The sequence below is a fragment of the Amblyomma mixtum genome, chromosome 2 (genome assembly GCF_055824585.1).
Source record: "Amblyomma mixtum isolate Tamu chromosome 2, ASM5582458v1, whole genome shotgun sequence".
In the NCBI taxonomy this organism is placed as follows: Eukaryota; Metazoa; Arthropoda; class Arachnida; order Ixodida; family Ixodidae; genus Amblyomma; species Amblyomma mixtum.
Window position 1 is genome coordinate 233,681,941 of NC_143013.1, and position 24,316 is coordinate 233,706,256.

Here is a 24,316-nt window from a genome sequence, read left to right on the forward strand (position 1 = left end):
AGTAACAAGCAAGCAATCAGTACAGCTAAGACGTAGCGGTAGAGAGTACCTCTGGCCCCGCTGCAATTCTCCTCCAGAATAAAGATATACAGCTAACAGCGAGCCCTGGGGTGCGGCCTGGTCCCGGCGAGCGGAGCCTACAAGATCGCTGAGTCTTATATAAAGGGCTAGGCTGCGCTGCGGCAGTATTTCTCCACGCCCTGCTACGTGAATGCCCCACTTAACCCACACAACTCAGTCGCCAGGGGCTGACAGCAACCGGCCAAGGTTGCGTCAGAGCTGTGACGCAGCGGATTCAAGAAGCTCGTATGGTAAGTTATGATATGGTATGATATGAAGAACCACCGAGATCACTGAGTGTCTTGATATGTTAAATAGATACTAGCTTAGGAACCGCATTTTGCATATCCTCATACCCTTCTTACATTTCCCCTTCAACTGTTTCCGCAGCGGGACCATCGTAACCGAAGTATGAAATGAATAAATAATTTTGGAAATTTGTGTTTAAATTTCCCTCTAAGGTCCGTGATTACGCCCGGTACACATCCGCTCGAATCTCTTTTGGGGCACCTCTTTCCCGCTTTTATGATATGGCGTATCAAGAACAGGCCGACTTTAACTGGCGTTCCGTAATTGCCCATTCAGTTCTGCTATATATCAAGTATCCGCGCACGGTTGAAATAGCACCCACCCTCTTTTTTCTTCAGGTTTTCCATTTTCCTGAAAAACCAAAGAAATGCCCATGCGATTGTTTCTTATGTCCAGGATGCACATCAAGAGCTCATTGTTCGGTATCTCTGCCACGCTTATCACGGAGGGAGACGGGGAGAGGTAATTGGATCATTAAGGCCATGCGCCACTGGCTTTTTAGGAAAACCTTGGGAGAGCATTTTTTGTGGCATTTTCTGTATTTAAGCGGTACCTAGCTGTGAGGATCTGTGAGATTGCAGGTCTTATTTTAAATAAACACAAAAGTACAAACAATAAACGAGGCGGATTTTATCAAAAAGGAAACCAATTTCAATATGAGCGAGAAAAAAGGAAAGGAACAAGAGAACAACGCAACAACACACGGGAAAAACACACGGGGAAACAGAACAAGGTGCTTACGAAAAATGCAGAAAAAAGAGTCAAAGAGGAAAGTCACACTACTTGTCTTATTCGAGCAACGAGCGGAGAGGACTGGCTGGGTGTCGGGCAGTCAAGGAGTCTCTTGGCGTTCCAACGTCGATGCAACGCTACCGCAGCGTCGGCGTTCGTGGGCTCCCGGCACGGTTCCCAGGTCTGGTATCCCGGAAAAGGTCACGTAGGCGCCAGAAGCGGCCTGTGTGGAGCAGCTGACGGATGGACGGAGAAGAGTGGCGCCTGGGCCTGGTGGTTGAGGCTCTCGACGATGGATGTCCAGGTCTGGTGGCCCGGACGTCTGCGGCTAAGGCCCAAGCCCGGAACTCGGGGAGCCAGCAGAACTCGTCCACGTCCGTCGCCCACCGCGCTCTTCTCTTCTCTGCCCCGTAATCCTGTTCGACCTGTCCCGGCGTACCCCTCAGCACGCGCTCCTCGTGCTTTGTCTTCTTCTCCTCACGAACGCCGCTGGGTGGCGCTATCTCCTTACACTAGCCTCTCCCACACAAGGTGGCAGCTGTTGTCGGACGGATAATCGGTAGTCGATATAGCAGGGGCCCACTTACCACGTGCCTATTCTGGATTTTCACAGCTGGACCTAACCAGCTTCCATTTCACAATAATTCGCGATTAACTTCAAATTTTAGGTAGACGCTTGCTCAGTACATTATGGTAGGATGCACTCAGCTTTTGTTAAAAAGATGGAGTGCCTCATAGGTGCACTCCAAAATCAGAAAATTACTTTGAAAACTCCGGGCCGGGAAGGAGCCTGGAGGTGGCGCCACTGGAGTGTGGTGACAAAGAATGCCTCGGCACCTTTGTGCGACTTGCGGAGAGGTGGAAACACTGGAGCATTTCCTACTCTATTGCCGGAGGTTTGCACTTCAGAGAAGGACGTATCTCGAAATTCCAATTTCTCGAATGGGACTCACTTTGTCGGTTCCGCTTCTTCTGTCCTTCGGTGCTAGCGCCAGAGGTTTTGCATTGCATCAAGTTTGCGATTTCCTCCACAATTACATAATTGCTACCGGCAGGTTCCCTTGCTAATGGTACCCAAAATGTCCGCATTGCAAAATCCTTCAGAATTTTTCTGGTATTCAGTTCTCTAGTCTTTATGCCGTTTTTTTTTTCATTCATTTCTTCCCGTAATTTCTTTTTATCCATAATTCCATCTTTAATTCCTCGCAATACGTACCCAATGTTAATCATTAGCTTGGCCCCAAAAGGTAATCTATTAGCTTGGTACCAATTTGCCTTCTTTGGGCTCTCCTCACTGAACCCTGGCCAATCCCCCGTCGTGGGTATGTGCCATGCCACCAAGGCAACAACAACAACAACAACATGGAAGGGCCTGAACCGACCTGTGCACCGGTAGAGGCACTCTCCGTGCCTGGAAAGAGCCGAGGTACCCTTCGGTGAGCTCTCGCATGAAAGAACCTTCTGGGCCCGGAGGGTGCCTAGGTACCAAGCAGGAAACCCTCCGATGGGCACATCTCTGGGGCCTGCGAAATTCTAAGGAACAAATTGTAATATTGCCTCGAAAATTTGTTTGTTTTGGTATGTGATATTTAATTTTGCGCTTTGTTTATCGCCTAACACGAATGGGTTTATCATTTTCTGAAGCAAAAGCTTCACTAAGGTCGATAAAGCCAAGGTCATTCTGTCTGGAGATTACACCTTCAGACGACCTTCAGATAAAGCAAAGCAAAGATGCATACTTCCCCTTTTGGACAGTCGACACCTTAGTCGCGCTTTAAACCACAAAACCGGTGAAGAGCGGGACCTTCGAAAGCAATAAAAGGGGCAGAACTGGCCTTCTGGGACAGTGGGCACATCAGTCGCGCTTCGTGGTGATAGTAACAGATGTGAGCTGCATGCGTTTGCATTTACAACGTTCAGAAATGCGGCACTGAATACATAGGCCATCGGCGTTAATTAGGTGAGCAAATTCTCGCGATCAACCATTAACTGCCTCCTGCCATAGTGGTAGGGTGGGCGCGCAGCTTATCCAGTGTCCGGAATGCACTCAACATTAAAAACGCGAAGCCACGTACAGTTGCCCGATACTCCGTAGCTTTCGCTCTCTAACCAAGTTCAGCAGTAGTTAAGCCGCAGGTAATTTTTTTTCAGTGGGATAGGAGGCAGCGGAGTCCTCATGAACGTTTATATTCACGCTGTTCAAGGTGACTGTCGTTCTTCCAAATTCTCTATCTTGAATGCTTCTTGCTATCTGTTTAAACGTGGCCGAAAGCGGCGGTTATATTGTCTTCCGACGCGCCGACTGAATTTGCTTCTCTAATTTCCACTGAGTTGTTCCGTTGCATGTGGGAACAAAGGAGCCCAATCAATCACTCCTTTGAATTCTTCGTCAGCTTGACTGTGTCTCGTCTCCAACCGCGCCTCCAGGTACAGCTAGGTGCCCATATTCATGTTATAGAATGGTTCTTTAAGGTGTAATTTTTTAATGAAATTGCAGTGAAAAGAATGAAACCCAACGGGTACCCCAAATTTGTTTTAAATAAAATCAAATAGAAAATCTTTAAGCTTCCTTTCATAAAATATATATTGTAACGGCATACGACCTTCGCAACCAAGAGCGCGCTGCGGTATACAAATAAAGAAGAGGCGCGGCGCGAGCGCGAGGGGAGAGCGCGCGGCGCTAGCGCGTGAAGCAGAGAACAAAAGGGAATCGCCGCGCCGGAGAGGAGTATCTGTTCTCGCTCCGGCGAGCGCGGCTTCGGCCGCTTCTTTTTGAGCAGCGTCCGCTCCGGCGGACGCAGTTGTTGCTGCGACGCGCGTCTTTTCTTTCCTTTTTCTCTTTCCTCTGATCTTTTAACTCTCCTCTATCTGCACGTGGCAGCGGTGGTGGCTTGGCTCGAGCCAGTAGCAGGCCCGTGCAATTTCCTCTTCATCCTTCTCTCAGTCACAACAACAACAACGGTTATGTCCGAGTCTCCTGTGTCTGAGTCTCTGTGCTTTTCTCTGTGCGGGCCCGCCGTCCCGTAACATTTGGTGGCAGCGGTGGGATCATGCCGCTCACCCGCTCCCAGAATCAAGTCCCCGACGTGCCAGTCGACAGGACTCCGCCACCAGCCGACGGCGCCGACGACGCCGCGGCCGGCATCGCTACACCTGGGCGCTCGGAGGGGCTCGGTTTTCCGCAGCGGCTGGACGCCGGTATTGAGCGCCTCCTCGATATTTTTACTCAGCGGATGGACGCATGGGAGGCCCGTCTGACTGTCCAGGCTGGGGAGATGGAGGCGATCCGGCGCGACTTCCGTCGCCTTCTGCCAGGTGAGCCGAACACGGGTCCGGTGCCTCTGGACGTCCCCGCCACCGCTGTACCCAGCTCTGCCGTCGCTGTACCTGCGGTCGTAGCCGCCAACAGCGTACTCGGCGCGGGCGCATCATTGGACGTCGTGGAGTTGCCCACGTTAGACGGCACCATTTCGTGGGATGCTTACCGCATCCAGCTGGACAGTATTGCGGCGGCGAGAGGCTGGGACGAGCAGATGAAGGCACGGATGCTCGTCGCCAAACTGAGAGGCCGCGCGACTGAGCTGCTGCAGAACGTGCCGCCTGACCAGCTGGGCGTGCCGCCTGACTGTCCTGGCGGGCCTCCTCGCCGACCACTACAGTGCCTCAGGTCACCCTCGTGTGCAGTACCACCGCCTGCGAGTCCGCCGTCAAGAGCCCGGGGAGACATGCCAGGACCTCGCCGCCGCCATTGAACGCCTGGCCCTGCAGTCGTTGCCGGGGGCGCCTCAGAACGCCGTGGCCCTGGTCGGCACCGAGGCATTCGTCGACGCCATCCGACTCCCTGAGGTGCAGCGCTTGGTCCGCTCTGGACGTCCTGAGTCCGTCCGCGCCGCCATGGCCCTCGCCGTCGAGGCGGAATCGACTTTGCTGGCCACGCGGGGGTCGCCACCGTCTTCCAAGCACAGCGTCTCGGTGCAGGCTCCTCGGTTCTCAGTCCCCACACCGGCCTCTACCCGACGCAGGCGTAATGACACCCGCACGACCTGCTTCCGCTGCGGCCTGAGGGGACACTACGCGAGGGACTGTGCTGGCCCTCCGAAGTCGGAAAACGATTCGGTGGAACGGTGCCCCCGGATAAAGTCCGTCCCCGCACTCCTTAGTTCGCCGCGTCCCCTTCTTTCGTCGGCTTCGATGACAACGGAAGCTCCCTACGTGCTCGTTGACGTCGCCCTGCTTGATCGGCACGTAGCGGCCTTGGTCGACACTGGAGCGGCTGTTAATGTGCTCGACAAATCGCTTATTGTCAACGCGCCCCACCTGCTTCTTCCAGCCGCCAAAACCCGGCTCGTAGCTTTTAACGGCGCCCTGGTGGAGCAAGTCGGACGTGTTACCATCAACGTGACAGCACTCGGAAAGACCATCTCCACCGAGTTTGTTGTCGCGGACAGCCCTATTTGGCCAGTGGTGCTCGGGTGCGGGTGGTGCCAGCAAGCCGGAGTCGTTCTCAATTTTACCACCACAGAACCACGTGCGAGCCAAACTCTGTGTGGGCCGGGTTGGCTTAGCTGGATTTCCAGCGTCGGTGTCACCCTGTGGCAGTCCCTGGTGTCGGCGACCAAGCGTGCTTCGGGATCTGTGCGCTACCTGGGAACGAAGTGGCCACGTCGAGTCAAGCCAGTCGACGTCACTACCGTGACTGTCGCAACCGCCGTGACTCTGCCACCGGGTGCGGCAACTTGGGTGCATGCCAAGTCTGACAATCCGATCACAGCGGATGTGATTTTCGAACCTACCCGGTGTTCGGCTCCGGCCCGAGAGATGATCTCCCCTCGAAGCCTTCTGTCGGTGCTCAATGGAGAGGCCCACGTGTTAATGCTTAATATCAGCCGCGCACCGCTCGTGCTGACTCCCGGCACGCAATTGGGTGCAGCATCAGTCTTGGACTCAGCATCACCGGTTGCGTCTTTGCAGCATGAAAAACCATCTCACCACACTCCAGCGCCGGCGGTCCTATCATGGGACGCATTTAACTTTGGGCCCACCCTGACCTGTGCGGAGCTCGCCTCTCTGAGCTCGCTCCTCGAGCCTCCTACGTTGGCCCATTACAACGAATCGGCCCCCATCGTCCTCCACACGGATGCCAGCCAAGATGGGCTCGGCGCTGTCCTTCTGCAGGAAGACGAGTCTGGTGAGCATAAAGTCCTAGCTTATGCCAGCCGCCAGCTTTCCGACGTTGAGCGCCGCCGCCACTCTTCAGAACTCGAGTGCCTCGCCGTTGTCTGGGCCGTCGAGAAGTTCCGTCCCTACTTGTACGGCCGTCACTTTACCGTCGTCACGGACAATAGCGCTCTGACTTGGCTGCAGTCTGCCAAACACTTAAATGCCAAGATTGCACGCTGGTCCCTGCAACTTCAAGAGTATGATTTCACCATAGTGCATCGGCGCGGCTCTGCACATCAGGATGCCGATTTCCTTTCTCGCCACCCTTGTTCCGTGACAGCTTTGACGGACCTCAGGACTGCGCAAGCGCAAGATCCCGACGTTGCTGCCATAATCCACTCCCTTGGCACCGCCGTCGGCGCAGGTCTCCGCAAACTGCGCCGGGTCTATCAAATGAAGGATAACCTCTTGTGTCATGTGAAGTGGTCCCGTGGTCGACCACCCGTGTGGTTGCCAGTTGTGCCGGCAACACTGCGGTCGCAAATCTTGCGCGGCCTACACGACGCTCCCACGGCTGGTCACCTTGGTCGCAGCAAAACCTACGCACGAGTGGCGGAGCGCTTTTGGTGGCCTAATATGTCCAGAGACGTCAAGGAACACGTGGCGTCCTGCCAGACGTGCCAGTTCAGGAAGTCATCCACACGAGTAACCAAGCCACCCCCGCAGGCGTTTTCGCCGCCGAGTTCACCTTTCGAACTGGTTGGACTGGATCATTTGGGCCCGTTCCCGAAGACACGCGCCGGCAACCGGTATATTCTGGTTGCGGTCGACTACTTCTCCAAGTGGGTCGAAGCACTGCCCGTTCCCGACACGTCGTCCGCTCATGCCGTCTTGTTTGTGGAACAACATCTTGTTCTTCGGCATGGTGTGCCACAACGCCTCATCACGGACCGCAGGAGCTGCTTTATGTCCCAAGAATTTGATCGTGCCCTCCGCTCCTTCGGCATTGCGCATTCCACTACATCCGTCAATCATCCCCAGTGCAATGGCCTCGTGGAGCGTGTCAACCGCACCCTTACGGATATACTCTCCTCCTACGTCGCTCCGTCCCACACAAACTGGGATCGTTTTGTTTCTACTGCAGCTTTTGCACTCAACACTGCGGCTCAAGAAACAACGCATGTCACGCCGTTCTCAGTCGTCTATGGCAGAACGCCCTCCATCCCTCTCGACGCGCAGTTGGGCCTTCGCCATCCTACTGCGTCACCGACTGACTGCGCCCAACGACTTCGTTCCGCCCGCCTCGACGCTCAGCGCAACCTTCTCACGGCCCATGCGCGTGCGCAAGTGGCCAATGCTGCAGCACCACCACCTCCCTCCTTTCGGTCCGGTGACTTGGTCCTCGTTCGCCGCACCATCCGCGCGACTGGCCGTGCCGCAAAGCTCTTGCCCCGATTCCGCGGCCCTTACCGTGTAGTTGCACGGCTCGGCCCCGTTACGTACCGTCTAGAAGACCTCCCCGAGCTTTGACCACGCGGTGTACACCACATTTTTCCGGAACATGTCTCCAACATGAAGAGCTATGTCTCCGGCACCCACCGTGATCCCGACTTGGCTCCCACGTCCTCCCTAGTGCCGCCCTCCCGTACCAGCACCAGGCCTCCCTTCCTGAATGCCGCCCCTTAAGTGGAGCGCTGCTCCGTGAACGCAATCCCAAGTCCCGCGGTGCGAGAAGCCCTCGCACTTTTCGTACGGCGAGGAGTCGCCTACAAGCAGCCCCGGGATCTACTGGGACCGTCTCGTGTCAGACGACACTGTCATCACGACGTCACGATGCCTCCTGCGCACCAAGCTGCGCCGGTGCGAAGAACCTCAGCCCGGGCTCATCGGGACGAGTTCGATGCCGCCTGCAAAACGAAGCACGCGCTAGGGGACACCAGCGGTGTCTTCCCCCTCTTATCTTGGAGACCGGAAGAGACTCTTATCTTCCACCTCTTCCCCTTCCCCCCCCCCCCCCCCCGGTGGAAAGATGCAACAATATATCACGTAACAATATATAAAGGAACTCTAACGAATTCAAAGCGCACTAAGGGAGTATTTGTTCAAGTGGAAAATTCACTAAATGAAAACAGCAAAGCAGGTCCTTTTGATGACCTGAATAGTGCCAAGCATCATAACAGTTTCTAATTGTGGCTATTTTACAGCACTAAGGACAGACGGGTGTGCTGTGCGCTTAGAAACGTCAGTCACATTCAGTAACTTTGCACTCACCCCGGTAATGCAAAAACACTGTGGAAAACTAGATCGTCCATGTTCATAATTATTTGTATTGCTGTAAAATTCTGTTCTGGGCAGCGAACGCTTTCAGCTTCTCAAGACATGTCACTGCCACACGAGATGAAATATTTCTGAAGCTATGATTACGTGATAACGGCAGATGCGCCACTCAGTATGTGTAGCTACTCCTCCAGCTGCAAGGCTGGTGGAATATTAAAATTATACAGCTAATATCTTATTCTGCAGTTTTGAAAGAGGGACTATAAAGCCACGAAGCATTTTAAACTCTGCTGTTTGAGAACTGCTGTGTGCTCAGTTCCGCCAACAAACATTCCTTGAAAGGCAAGGCAAGAGTGCAGTCAGATCGTGAAGCGGCATTTTTCCTGCGACCATATGATCAGCTGAACCTAAAGTAGCCCTCTGGAAGCGAATGTTTGATAAAATTGCGTCTCGCGAAAGTTTTTAAAAGTTGGTCTCAAAAGTTAATACTGTGATTAGTCACGCATTATTCCATAGAATCTTAATTAAAATGTTACGTCCCACATGTGGTGCGCTCCGCCGTGACGGCTCAGTGGTTATGGTGCTCGGCTGCTGTCCCGAAAGACACGGGTTCAACCCCGGCCATGGCGGTAGAATTTTCATGGAGGCGAAATTCTGGAGGCCCGTGTATTGTGCGATGTCAGTGCACGCTAACGAACCCCAGGTGGTAGAAATTTCCGGAGCCCTCCACTACGGCGTCCCTCATAGCCTGAGTCGCTTTGGGACATTAAGCCCCCATTGATGAAAAACCATAAACATGTGCTGTTCTTATCCTGCAGCGCACTTTTTTACCTTGTGCGTTTAAATAGAATTTTAATTGGAATGTCATTTATGACGAACCTCTTGTAGACCTAAATTTTTAGATACGTACCACTTCAGTCCCTGAACGCTGATGACAAATGCTGCAGGAAACCACTTGACATATTATATCTGTTTATATCTGGTACTTGAATATCATTTTTTTTTTCGCGCACGCCACGAGATTGTGTCTCTGATAGTACAGATAACAGATGCTGCTGCAAACCACTTGGCCAATTATTCCTGTACATCTGTCGTTATCGCAAGCCCGATTTCGTTTTGCGCACGTCAAGATAAAGCTTCGATGTCAATCAGTTTAGTCGGATCCACTTAATATACCATGCCCATGAGCGTTTTTCTGCATGACAGTGCAAAATATGAGGACTGTTTTCTAATAATATGGAGTTGATTGAGCTGCTGTGATGAAATTACGAAAACATGCGCTCAGGTCAACGAACAGCAAGAAATTTTAAGTCGGCCTGTCCGGCCAGTGTGGAATTATAAAAGGCGAGACCTAGGACTGCTTCTACCATCACACCGAGGGTGGAAGGGTAGATTGTCCATCTACACAGCATCGATTTTCAGGAGGGTGAGTATTGCTATAGCAAATGTAATTTCTGCTCAGAAAAAGCCACCGATGTTTAGCATTTATAAATCAGACCTATGTGTGATGCGATAATAAATTCCAAGGCCTCAGAGAATAATAGCCTAGATCAATATTCGTCACACAAGTGGCGAAATGGGACATTTTTGTCGAGAAAGTGCATACCACAACTTCAAAGTCAAGTAATATGCTCGCGTGTTTCACTTCAGGTAACACCTCAGAAAAAAAACGCTGTATTCATCCGTCAAAATTATTGCCCAGAAAAAAATGCTGCTTATCTTAGGCTATTTTAGGGCACAGTGATTGTTCCTCATGTTGTGCAGGTGCGAATTTCCAGTCTAGAAGGTGTTAAAGTCTCACCTTTTGGGCTGTTACATGCAGATGTACGAAAGGAGTGTGCTCTTGAGAGGCAAATAATTATGACTGATAACGGGCGGTATTTGCGCAGCATAGCCAACGTCAAGAATATACCTTCTGCGAATTGGCAGCAGTTGATTGGGACTTACTTAATGAAATACTTGGTGGCTCAGAGCCTACAGGGTAGTAGGTGAGTGTTTAAAGAGTGCTCCATTGACAGATGGTCAATGGAGCACATTACCGCTTAAAAAATAATGTTTATTGCGCATATTCGTCAAGTTTATTAGCGTATCTTAGTCGACCTTACCGAGAATCAAGGTTTCATGCTTCGTCAATAATTACACAGAGGAAAGTTCTGCCCATGTGCTGATCTGAATCCCAACGATATGAACCTCTTAAAGAGGTGTTTTGCGTGTATCCAAGTAATTGGGACGCGAAACCTTTAGAGCCTGTTTGTTGGGGTTTTGCCGGATGAAATGTGTTGAAAAGTTTAATTTTTATTTAAATGGCTTAATTTAGCTAAGATTTAGTTATAGCTCCCAAATAAATAGGTGGAACACATTGCGCAAGTTTGCTGCAGAAACTAAGTCAATGAGGGGAAAACTGAATATTGGTTTCATTTTCACAAGCGTTGTCTAAATAGTTCTAGCAGTCATCGATTTGTCTAAACTTTCACGAAAATAATAAACCGAGTAATTCAAAAGAGAGTTGAATAAACTCGTTCAATATTCAAAAACTTTTCGCTGGTAAAAAGTCGGCAGGAAGTGAATTTAGTCTAGAAAACTCTCAAGCGATCCTAGGTAGAGGATTGAATCTGTTAGCTTACATTTGGTTGACACATTAAATTTCGTTATTTCAGGAGGCCATAGTTCGGGTCTTGATATCCGGAACAACTTAGAATGGTCACGATATCCGTATTCAACACACGAAACTTTGATATATCCCAAGCAGCGTGCCTAAGTTCATCGTATCCGGGGTAACACAAGAAAGTTAGTTATCCTGGAGGTTAGCTCACGAAACATTTGCTATGTCCAAGGGTACCACTCAAAAATCACGTGCATTTGAGATAACATACGAAAGTTATTTAGGCTACGCGTTTCAACGGCCATCATTTTGCGCTTTCACAGACCCATCTAATAGTACCCCATTGGGAAATAAATCATGATATTGCTGATAATATTATTATGTGCATGGTGATTAAATCGAACAGTATTGGAATGTGGTTATTCTAAATGCAAAGAAGAGGCATACGAAAATAAACACATGCACTTAAACGTACACAACCTGTGACAGTGTTGGAAAAATTGAAGACGGGCGTCATTCTTTTCGCAGCCTCAACATTTTTCTTAGACTCGTTTGCCATACTTAAATCATAGGTTCAGTGCTTTTAGATTGAACATGATAGACTGGCACTCCCTTCCAGACGAGACACATAGAAGAGAGAGGGGAGGTGCCATAATTGCCACTTTTAGAATGCCTTAGTAGATGGTTCTGAATCAAGACACCCTCATGTACTTTTACGAGCGCCGACATCAAACTGCGCACTGGTGTTTCTGAATTCGGCCTCCAGCAGAACGCGGAAGCCGCGGCACGGTCTCGGTCCCGTCCCCCGGGGGTATGCCGCCAAGCTCGAAATGTAGCGAGCGACCACAATTGGTTCCTAATATGAACATGCGCGCATGCTCTCTGGAGAGTTTCATTGCAAGAAAATGGGTACGGTACCTGTAGGGCCATGAGTTTGAGAGATGATTCCCACAGCCAAGCTTTAGTGTCCACTGTGTAATGCTTGAAAGCAAAAAATAACCGCATTTTTGTCCCTTGTTGTTGTAAATTATAGGCGACATTTGTGCGAAAAGAAAGCATATCTATAATGATATTACTTGTAAAGTTCCACAATAACCATTCAAAACGAAGGTAGGATAACATTAGGCGAATTCGCCAAAGAGCCGCCGCGGTGGCACAGCGGTTATGGTGCTCGGCTGCTGAACCGAAAGACGCGGGTTCGATCCCGGCCGCGGCGGCTGGAATTTCTTTGGAGGAGAAATTCTAGAGGCCCGTGTACTGTGCGATGTCAGTGCACGTTAAAGACCCCCAGGTGGTCGAAATTTCCGGAGCCCTCCACTACGGCGTCTCTCATAGCCTTAGTCGCTTTGGGACATTAAACCCCATAAACATAAACACGCAACACACAACAGAATTCACCAAAGTTTCTATGACATTCATTGTAAACAACGCCCTAAGGGATGCTGACATCCTACTTGCAATACTTCTTTTAATGGTCTTTGGTCCTCAGACTAAGAAATGCTGAAAACGCTTTTATATAAACTTAGTTTTATATATCACTTGTTTACAGGTCATCTTGCCCCTGAAACCCAGCTATGAAGGTAAAGGTTCTCCTGATCGGTTTGGCCATTTTCGGTCTTCTGCTGTCAGGTGAGACCCCGATCATACGTAAAAGATTCTTCAGCCGCTCTCAGCACAGCAGCTTAATAATTCAGAGTAAAGTGTCAACTAAGTTCCGCTATTCTTTTAGGAAAATCATGACTGATTATGATTTTGTGTTGAAAATGGTCACAGACAATTTTAAATTCTATTGCTCAGACATGGTAGTTGCGCGAAACACACACACACAAGACAGGGTACGGGACGAGTGCAATCCCGTGCGCAATAAATTCCACATGACACACTAGCTTCGTTCTAGAAATTTTGAGAAGACGGGCCGTAAATTCCCTCAAAGAATTTTGCTGTACAATTCCTAGAAGCAATTCCGCACTTCGGTGTGGATGATTTTTCGTTACAAACGAGACAAGCCTGAGCAAGGGCTGTTTTCAATCTGTATCACGAACGCCCTTAAGTCGAGAAGGCTTTTTATTGATATCGATTATTGACCTAAAATTTCCGTCTTATTTAAACACCAGAAAGCCATCGACTACCAGGCAAATGACCGCTTGAAGTTTATTTCATGTAAAAAATGCATCGAACTTATTCGAGGAAGCATTAGATTTTTCTGTTGGCCTTAAGACCGTGATAGCCATTATTCGGAAAGTGTTAGCTCCCCCACGGAACTGCGTTCAGTCGTTCTTAGTTTGTTTACAGTAGGGCATTAGTAATTGACGCCTCCACACGGCGTTACAGCCGAATAAATTTTGCTTTAATGACTATCGTATCTAGAAAACGCAATTTCACTCTTTGCAGCAAAAAAGAATAGGCGCATACATTTTCTTCAAGCTGCCAGGCCACCGTACCACACATTTAAGGAAACTGCTCGGCGGCTGACAACGCGCTGGGGCTCTGTGCAAGGCCTTCTGTACGCTTTCTCTGAGTTCATCGAACCAGTGTTGCCTCAAAAGTGTTTTATGAATGCACTTCGCGTCTGTTATTGAAGCGTAAGATTTGATCAAAGCTATTAGTTTGGTCTTTTTCATCTGGCTGCGTGCATGTTCTCGAATACGTCTGCATCGAGAATTAAGCGCATTAGTGCAATTTTGCTCAAAGAGCTCAGCTCTTTATCGAAAGTATTCATTTCTGTGAAAGCATATTACACTTCAAGAAATAAGGAGCTACAAAACACAAGAAACGAGATAGGACGACGATACAGGTAAAGGAGGTGGAATTAAGTATAAGAACCATTCTCAGTAGAATTTGAACATCTTGCGGCATTTTCTGCGGTGAGGACTGCTGCCATCGAATGCTGTGGTCGCCATGTGGTTCGAAAGGTACAGGTAATTTCTATATCTGCATTGAGATCACCCTGGCACTTAAATTCTTAACTTGATTATCGCACGTGATGCGACCACCCTCTGGAGTTGCCTAACCTAGTGGCTTAAGGAGCGGTAGTGGTTCTGTCTCTAAGCTGCAGTGAAAAGCTTAACTGGCTCACGATCCAGCCTGAAATTTTCTTGATTCATTAGCTCTGTTTGTTCTTTAAACCCTCCTCTCACCCACTCCGCAAAGAGCGTGTAACTTGAAATAAATTATTTCAGTAATAATAGCTAAACGGCATCCGATAATGCCCGCAATGCAACAGCGAAGATGATGTGGACTCCTCACGAACAATACCTGCAACAGTTGATTGGGAAGTGAAAAAATCTTGAACGTGTTCGTAGTTGAATAGCTCGTGAGATTACAGGCTGCAATCCTGATTTTAGTTCTGATTCCTATTGAGCGCAACTGTATTGCGCCAGCCAATTTTTTGTGCGCAATGATACTGTTATTATCACGTCTTTTGTTTTCTGAATAAATTGCATGTTATAAAGAAGCGATCTTAAAGGGTTCTTCGGCGAAACCACACAGGATATGAAAGAGAAATTGTGTTAAACAGAAAAAGTCACTAAGAAATTGTCCTGCACTGTCGCAGCTAGAAGGCTTTAGGAATGAATCACGAATGGGTGTATAACAAAGCCGCTGGGACATATAAAAAAAAGCCACTCGCAAGCTACGACGCGTTCAGGCTTTCAAGGACACAGACCAATTTGGATGACTCCACCACTCCCCTTTTCTTTTAAAATAAGGGGCACAACCTTTTCCGCCACTTCAGCCGATCGGCGAGCGGTTCTTTTTTTTTTCCATAGACTGAAGTTAGCGTGCAGGACCAGATGTTTACGAAAAGCGAACGAAATCAGACGCATAATGAACATCCGCTTACTCCTCACTGCTTTCATTTTCAGAGGCCACGCCTGCCCTTGCCAAAGCTGAGCCGGAAGCTGAGTCAGCAGCTCGGAATTTCGAGCAGGGCAAAGCAGCATCGCAAGAAGCTGAAGCCCGCATCGGCGCAGGCTGTGCGGCCTCCCTGTGTGGGTAACCAGCCAGTTCGCGGTCACTCTTGACGTGTCAATATGTTCCTCTGAATGCAACGCCCATTTGATGCCAGTCTTCTTGCAAGCAACGATTGATGATCCTGCAGCTACCCCCGGTGGGCTCCGTTGCCGTCATGAGCACGATTCCTGAGGAACTCCGAGTGAAATAAACCTACTGGAAAGTACAGTGGGGCCAGGCTTTTTGTCTTCTTTAGGTTTAAAGATTCGACGAGTTATCATCTAGAGGAGTAAAACGTTACTCCCGAAGTATGCGAGTGAAATGCCAGCTCACATCTTTCACTACAACCACGTAGCTTAAAGAGCGACTGAGGTCTCCACTGCCCCACGGAGCCAGTTATGCGCCTTACCGCTGCCTTCGAAGCTCCCGCTCTTCATCGGTTTCGACCGCCGTTTAGAGCCTTCATGCTTCCTATCGATTGCCGAGTCCCTCACACGGTTGCCAGTGCCGACCGGATGTTCAGACCCGGCTCGACGTGTGCGAGTATCAACTCTCAAGGACGTCGGCTCCGGCGGACTTAATTAATCCATAGCGGGACACTGGAAAGGCAGCGCGCAGCGCCCGCGGCGACGGCGGCTGCAGCTGCTGCGAGTTACGTTGTACGTCACGTTGTTACGCAGCACCTCTCCTCCTGTCCAAGGCCATTCGTGCAGACACAGCGCAATCAGCACCGCTAGGCTAGTAAAGCTTTCCCTTTAAAAGGCGGCTTTACATAGCCGCAAACGAATGTTAAAAGAAGCGGGAACACTTCGACAAATGAGATCAATAAGGAGGAGAACATTTATGGACGTTGCACAACGAAGCAAATCAGACATTCTGAGTGCATTGCCCAGCTGGCAAAGCATATACGCATCAAAGGAACACCGCAGGTATCAAGGGAGGACATTCGTCCTGCGGGTGCCACCATATGAGCGGTCCAAAAACGCGATTCTCCTTCCGAGCAATGCACATCATCTACACACCTTCTCTTGAGGAAGAAGAAGAAGGTAATATCGTTCTAACGCAATTCGCACATAAGCACACGTTCAAACTTATAAGCCAGTGATTCTTGAAAGAATATCATAACATTCTCCGAGTCTGTCCGCGTCGAAAAAATAGCATGCCGTTTTATCGATGCGCTTGTTTGTATAACCTGTTACGTTATACAGACAAGGTGGAAGCTTGCGCGTGTTGCTGTGTGGTCATCGTTACAGCGTAAAAGACGAAGACGAGACGAGTAGGCTGACAAGGCTCTGAACTTTCAGCGGCTGTGACAGCGGTCACGTGTTACTGTTCCCGCGTGCAGAGCTGTGTCATTCTTGTCATTTTTGTGTCTGCATTGTCATCTGAGTTTGTTCTCGAGAGTATTTAAGCAGTGGAAAACTCTCAATAAAGGTAAGTTGTAACTTCAGCGCCGCGTCTGTGTGCTCGTCATCATCGCGTCTTTTACGCTGTAAAGGTGACGAAACTCTTACATTATATGGGTCGCGACGGTCTGATCTCAATGTACGAGTGAACAACACTTAGCTTTAGCCAAGGCAGACGACATGAAGCGCACATTTTTTTTTTATTTGGTACCTGCATCGCCTTTCAGCATTACAGCAGGAGGGGCACTTTCGCATTCAAAAAACAAAAAAAAACTCATGCACTTATCGCGTGAAAAAAGGCATCATTAGGTAGAACATTAACAATATGTGGCGGCAAAGCATTCCATTCGCGAACTGTTCGCAGAAAAAACGAATAACGGAGTACGTCACATTTAAAGGAAATTCATGAAGCTTTAAATTGTGGTCTCTCCTCTTCGAGACATAGAAAGGCGGCTTAAAATATTTGATCCGTCTATGCCAGTCTTGGAATAGAAAATGTTATGCAAAAATTTTAATCTCAGATTTCTTCTTCGAGTTTTAAGTTCTGGCCACTGAAGATTCCTTTTGCTTTCCGAGATACTGTGTCCTGGAATAGTTTCCAAGTACAAAGCGGACTGCCCTATTTTGAATTTTTTCCAATTTGTCAATAAGTTCTTGTGTGTGCGGGTCCCAGCACACTGATGCATATTCGAGTACTGTGCGGACGCGAGTAAAATATAGCTGTTCTTTGAGATGCTGTGGAAGGTGGCTGAAATTTCTTCTTAACAAACCTAATATACCAGCAGCTTTCTTTACGACGTAATTAACATGCTTGGACCACCTCAGGTCAGCAGTAAGATAAACGCCTAAGTATTTAAAATTTTGTTTTTTTTTCAAGGCCGCATGGTTTATAGTGTAGATATAAGCAGGGTAGGAGCGCTTCCTCGAAAAGGTGACGTGTACACACTTTTTAAAATTCAAAGTCATGTCCAAATTATTACACCACATGGCTATCTTATCTAAGTCGTCTTGCAGGCTTTGCACATCAAGTGAACTATCTATAATTCTATAAATCACGCAGTCGCCTGCGTGATTTATAAACTTAAAGCATAACACACACACACACACACACACACACACACACACACACACACACACACACACACACACACACACACACACACACACACACACACACACACACACACACACACACACACACACACACACACACACACACACACACACACACACACACACACACACACACACACACACACACACACACACACACACACACACACACACACACACACACACACACACACACACACACACACACACACACACACGGTTGACGTCACGCCGAGACCGAGAGCCATCATCCGGGCACTGAAATCCACTCATCCGGGCACTGAAATCCAGTCATCCGGGCACTGAAATCCAGTCATCCGGGTACTGAAATCCAGTCATCCGGGCACTGAATTCCAGTCATCCGGGCACTGAATTCCAGTCATCCGGGCACTGAAATCCACTCATCCGGGCACTGAATTCCAGTCATCCGGGCTCTGAAACGAGAACATCCGGGCACCGTACGAGACTTAACGAGATTTAACGAGACTCTCTAAGCCCTCCTACGCGACCGGCATGCAAGCGCCGGTTGGTCTCCAAACGAGACAAAAAATAACTGCTGCCAGTGCCTTCTCAATGTTTGTGAAGATATCACTGGAGCTGTGGGTTTGATAATGCACGGAATTATAATTTCCGATTTCTAATAACGCGTGCAAAACGCACATAAATGCCACGTTACACTTCGTTGTCATACGCGATCTCTTTGGGGCTTCGCGCATCGAAGCAAAGCCGCGCAGGCGCACAGGGGCCCGGGGGAGAAGCGCTGCGTTCAAAGGGCAAGGCATCGCGCCGAACGGGTGGTGGCGTTCCTCCCTTCCTTTACGGTGCGGTTCGGGTGTCCACCGAGATGGCAGAGAATTACTGCGCCATTTCCTTTCCTCAAAAAACCTTGCGGTCAAATGGCAAGGCATCGCGCTGAACGGGTGGTGGCGTTCCTCCCTTCCTGTACGGTGCGGTTCGGGTGTCCACCGAGATGACATTAGGCCCGTAAACATTTCATGCTTACTCTACTCTCGTTTACGGGAGAGGCAGAGATTTTTATTGCAAGATATATGTACACAGTACATAGCGTGTGTACATAACATGTTCTCGAATATGGCTGGTATTTCACTGCTACGCGCACGCCTACTCATCGCTGTTGTCAGTAACACACCAATAATGTGGTCTTGGTCGCTCAGCTAGCTCTTAACTTCTAAGTATATTTGGTGTTTTTTGGCAATTTTAGAAATGCGCTAAAATTTCCTTCCCCAATGCCAGGACTTCATTTCACACCATGCAGAATAACCAAGAACATCTTTATATAACTAAGCCGCTCTAAGAGAACAACCGTAAGAAGGAATCGTCGATGTACGAAGAGGGCATAGCTTTTCTTACAGTCTAAATTAATGGAGTTGGCAGTTTCGCAACGATTTGCAAGGTACTGTGATAACGACAGAAACTATTCCAAGATGACACATATGTCCTGCGGCACGGACAACGGACGACAAGTTTTCCACGAAGAATGTAGTAGGATACATTCGTTCAAGAGTGTGCCCCTGACACCCGGTTTTTATCTTTTGTTTGATTTCAGTGAGGCCGCACAGTTGTGGATTAAAAGACACAAAGCACAAAGACAACATCGTGAAACAACGTACCGGAAACACATGCACAGAACGAATAACACAGACCAGGACAACAAACTCATAACATAGACATAAAAATAGCATAAACTATAAAGGTTATGCGGATGCGCGTATACAGGGTGTTTCACCTCAGACTTTCTGCAATTTTTAAAAATAAGCTATTTGAATTAGATGCACGCTTTTTCTGGCATAGCATTGTCATTGGTGTAGTACATCATAATGCAGCTAAGACGTGCTAACTAGCAGGCTTGTTAGCCAATATTTAATAGTTAACTTTTAAACTATTACCGTTGGGCTCCTTAATTATTGAGAAGCATGTAGCGCACCGCAAGTAATACCCATATCAGTTTTTAGAATTTCGAAAACTCTGTTACCCTTGCCGCTGTGGCCCAAAAAATTTCGCCTACATCGCGCCAAAATACATGCGGTTTGAGAAGCTTGCAGGCAAAGCAACCTCTCCAGTGTTGTTTGTTTGTTTGTTTGTTGATACTGTTAACCCTTTGAAGGGTCATTACAGGAGTGGTAGGAAAAAAAGACAGCGAAAATACCAACAAATCTGTCATCAAGCGCATTGTACACGTAACAAGTCATTAAATAGGACGAGAGAAGTATACACAGTGCCCTATTACATTGTAGAAGAGAGCAACAAAAAACATAATCACGCACACTCAAGAGCATCTACACAGTAAAACACTATATAAAGACACGAAACACAATACACGGACTTAACTCAGTCATGTTAGCACACCGCGCTCCCAGAATAAATAAAAGAGTCTAAATTAACCAAAAATGCACTGAGCGAAGAAGATTGAACTACGGAATCGGGAAGCATGTTCCATTCTTTTATTGCTCTGGGGAAGAAACTATATTTAAATGCATCGTTACGAGTTACTGGAGGCGGAATATACATGCTATGGCGATGTCTAGATGATTCATTAGAACGAATGTCGAAATAATCGGTCCTATTGATTTTAATTGCGTTACTGATAATAAGGAATAGAAACTTGAGCCTGTCGAATTTGGTCCTTAATTCTAACTTGGGAAGGTCTGCAAGGTGACACAGCTCTGAGGGGGAGTGAACTCGGCGATATTTATTAAATATGAATCGAGAGGCTAACCTCTGAATCCTTTCTAGTTTGTTACAGTTTTTTTGCGTGTCGAGATAACCAAAATTTGTTGGGCCACAGCGCCGAGGATAATCGCGTTCTCGAAATTCTAAAAACGGATGTGGACATTAGTTACGGTGGGCACATGCCTCTCAATAATTAAGGAGCCCAAGTGTAATAGTTTAAAAGTTAACTATTAAATACTGGTTAACAAGCCTGCTAGTTAGCACGCCTTAGTTGTATTATGATGTACTACACCACTGACAATGCTATGCCAGAAAAAGCGCTCATCTAATTCACATAGCTTATTTTTAAAAATTGCAGAAAGTCTTAGGTGAAACACTCTGTATACAGGATGCACAGGCGGGGTTAGGCTATTGACCCAACAATAATAATGATTCACTGTTAGCTCTTTTCGTGACGTCAAATTTTTAGTACCCGAGAATTACCAGCCCTTGCTCGGTTGTTTAAATAAAGCTATAGACCGGAGAGCTCAACTCTGAACTCTAAACCCAGGATAACATTGCCTTTTAATAACAAAAACGTCGGTTGCCACAGTGCCATAAAAAGATGAACACCGCTGTCATACAGCACAATATAGAAACATCTTCACCGCAGTGGTGATTTGAAGCCGCAATAGAGAATGTCAATAACTGGCCGCAGTAGAAACGTTCACACCACACTTAAGGCCTTAATATCATCCATAAACTAGAGTACAATCGTTTTTTTGCGTAGTTTACAAAGAAGCGCTCACCTCACAAATAATAAACAGGATGGAGAAGTACACAGGCACAATTTAAGTTTTCCTTAGCACTTCTTTAGAAATATTTTCCTCCGCTCCCGCGTTGCAAATGGCCTTCACCGCAATGCACTATCAAGAACAAAAGCAACTCATCCCCGCGGCAAGTTGTGAACAGTGTCACTCTTCATTCAGGCACCACCTAACAATGCACACATGGGGGTGCATCTGGGGATTGAGCCCGCATGAAGTGCGACACAGTTGGAAACTTCAATTAGGGGTCAGTAACTTATCTCTCGATAGTACATCCTGAATTGTGGTTTTGCCTGACCGCCTAACGGAAATCTTACAACAGTCGACCGGTTATGGATACGACGAACTGAACATACTTTCTCAGACACAGTACAGGATTTCCGAAAGTGGGATCTTGCACCGAGAGGAGATCTGGCATTGATATCGACGCCATATACTCACGCCTGGTCTTTATTCAGCTTGAGCTGATGGCGCAGGCCCTTACTGGTATTGGAGCGGCGTAGTTTTCCAGTGGCGTTTCCAATTCTGGTGAAATATACCCAGTTTCCTTTATTCTTGGTTTACTGCTCACCGCCCGATATGACCGCGCTGCAGTGAACCTTAATTTATCGTCAACTTTGCCTGTGACCTGGGACGCCACATTACCGATGTCTGCGCGGTGAAGCAAACGCCAGCATTCGACATGAAGCTCTATATTATGCATGACCTTTTCTCAGTTTTGTTATTTTTATGTGTCGTTAAGATTAAATCGTTCACAAAACCTGTGCCAGATCTCAACTCACCATACACTTTTTCGTTCATAATTATGCAGTGTATGTCAATTGAGCGTATCATTCGAAACCTATATTACTGCTTTTAGGCGATATTCAACTAAGTCCCGTTCTGCGTCAACCCCACAAGGGAAGTACATGTTCGATGTAATTAGGACCATGCCGTCAATCCTACAAAATCTCTCTCTCTGAGCGTAAAGTGGTTTCGTTCCGCTCAGGGGACATCACCGTTTCAGAAAGCCCTGAAGTCATTGCGAGGGTACACAGTGTTGGACACTTCTCCCACGCTAAAAGGCCGCAGATTGCGAATATTTTGTTTGAAAGAAAAATACCGGGTGCTGGAGAGAGCTTAAAGCTGAGAGGAACAGATTTTCGCGCTTTGTGAGGACTACTCAAGAAAAAGTTGTGCTTGAATTTATTTCATTTGACATAGAAACATGGTGGAAAATTAAAATTAAAAATTCATAGCCAATTTTTTTATATAACAGCAAAGCAGATACCATTTATCCAGTTACATTGTAGCAGCATCAGAGTGCAGCTTCCCATAAGAATAGGAAGAAAATGTATTTCTTGAGATAATATGCATAGCCGTAAATTTTCTCACGCTAATAAACTTAACAACAGAACCCGCTCCACACCTGAAATCATGAAAGCCGCGTATGTTCTTTGTAACTTAATCTTGGCTTGCATTACAGTATACGGCAAATAAGGTTTTACCTCCCAATTATGCTAGTTATATACAAGACCTCAACCAGCATGGGGGTGGAGAATTTGTCTTTATTCAAGACTGTATACATAGCACGACTGCAGATATTGGTCCCCCTATTCCAGCATTCTTGAACCTCTCTTTCAGCTGAGCAAAATACTACTAAGTTTGTAAACATAAAATATTAATCTTTTCGGCGATTTTACTTGCTGGATGTTGATTACTATACGGCAATGCCTACGCTTCACAATGTATCTCTCCTGTTCAATGTTTTTTCATGAAATGGTTAATTCAGATATCCTGCTTAAGCTTGTAAACACGCCTTCTCAGGCTAGGTGCACAGGAGCAAATTTATTTTAATTATGTTTTTTCCTGATCTTGCATCCCGTGCTGTCATCTTACCGGGAATCAATGCACGGGATGTCATCGTAACAAAATAGTCTTCTTTGTGAAGCGGCTGCTAGCAGAGCTACGCAGGGTGTTCTTTTACTAAACGGGAGGCGACATATCCCTGTCAAGCGACCGTTACGCATTTCATCCCCCCTTCCAGTCTCATACCTCAGGCCTAGTCTCAACGAATCTGCTGAAAACAAAATTTTATTGTTGATACAAACCATTATTCCTTCGCGTGTCATTTCCAGGAACCTTTCTGGCGATAAGCCTTGACGAACAAGACAACTCATTAGCCTGGTGAACAAAAGGAGCAAGTGGTTTCGAAAGAGCTGCCTGTCTTCTAATCTTAATTTGCGGTCAGAAATGAGAAGGGCTGAGCAGAGAATTAGAAATGATATTCACAGAGCTGATATATCGCACCTTTCTTGTCTAGGCGGTAAACTCAAATCCAATTCAAAGCAACTATGAAAATTTGTCAAGAGGAAGAAAAATGCCAGGGAAGCTGTTCCAGATGATTGCGGCGGGGTAAACTACAATGCCGATAAAAAACTGAAGCTGAAAATTTTAATCCTTTCTTTCACTCCGCTTTTTCACAATTTTAATTATAGTCATCGGTTGAAAAAGCGTATCTGTCTTCAGCAAAATCAATCAGGTGGCACTTTCCGAAAGTGGCATCCTCTCTTCACTGCAGAAGATTAATTACTGTGGACTCGGTCCCTCGTCCGCATGGTGTATAACATTTTGTTTTGAAGAACTCTGCATTGGATATTGCACCCATTTGATACTGACATTTGAAAAACCGCTTGAAAACGAGGCTTACCCCCTACAAATAAAATGCAGACATTATTCTAATCAACAGAAACTGTGACAAAGCGAATAAATTGAACAACAGCCCTTTATCATTACAAAGCGCATAATATAAACCATTAGAGCATGTAAGTTATACTGACCTCATTATTAAACTACAAAGTAATGGCTTTCTTTGTCCAACGTAGCGCGCCTTTACAGGGCGGTGTTTTCTTTTGATACGCATTTAATTGCTCTTACTGTAGACATCACTGCCCAAATTCACTTAGGTCTGCCGGTTTGCTGTATATTTTTAGACATCCCGAATGCGCTTGATTCATCTTCTCATGGACTTCTTTTGCACAAAGACGCCCTTCTTAATATACTCTACGATCTCTTCGGATAGACTGAAGCGTACCTGCCCGAAAGAAAACGGCGTCGTAGTGGAAGGTGAGAGCTCATCAAGTGTAGCTCTGTTATACGGTGTCACAAAGGGGCGGTTTTGTGTTGTCTGCATCACTTGATTTATATAAATGACATCGCTGGTCATACCG

At 47.4% G+C, this 24,316-nt stretch overlaps 1 long non-coding RNA gene across 1 annotated transcript in view; it reads left to right on the forward strand.

The window, feature by feature from the left end:
* Positions 1-15,137, forward strand: part of LOC149362978 (uncharacterized) — a 36,412-nt gene extending 21,275 nt beyond the window's left edge. The window contains exons 2-3 of the long non-coding RNA XR_016288215.1: positions 12,690-12,769; positions 15,004-15,137. This is a non-coding gene — a long non-coding RNA (uncharacterized LOC149362978). The remainder of the gene's footprint in view (positions 1-12,689; positions 12,770-15,003) is intronic.
* The last annotated feature ends 9,179 nt before the right edge of the window (positions 15,138-24,316 follow it).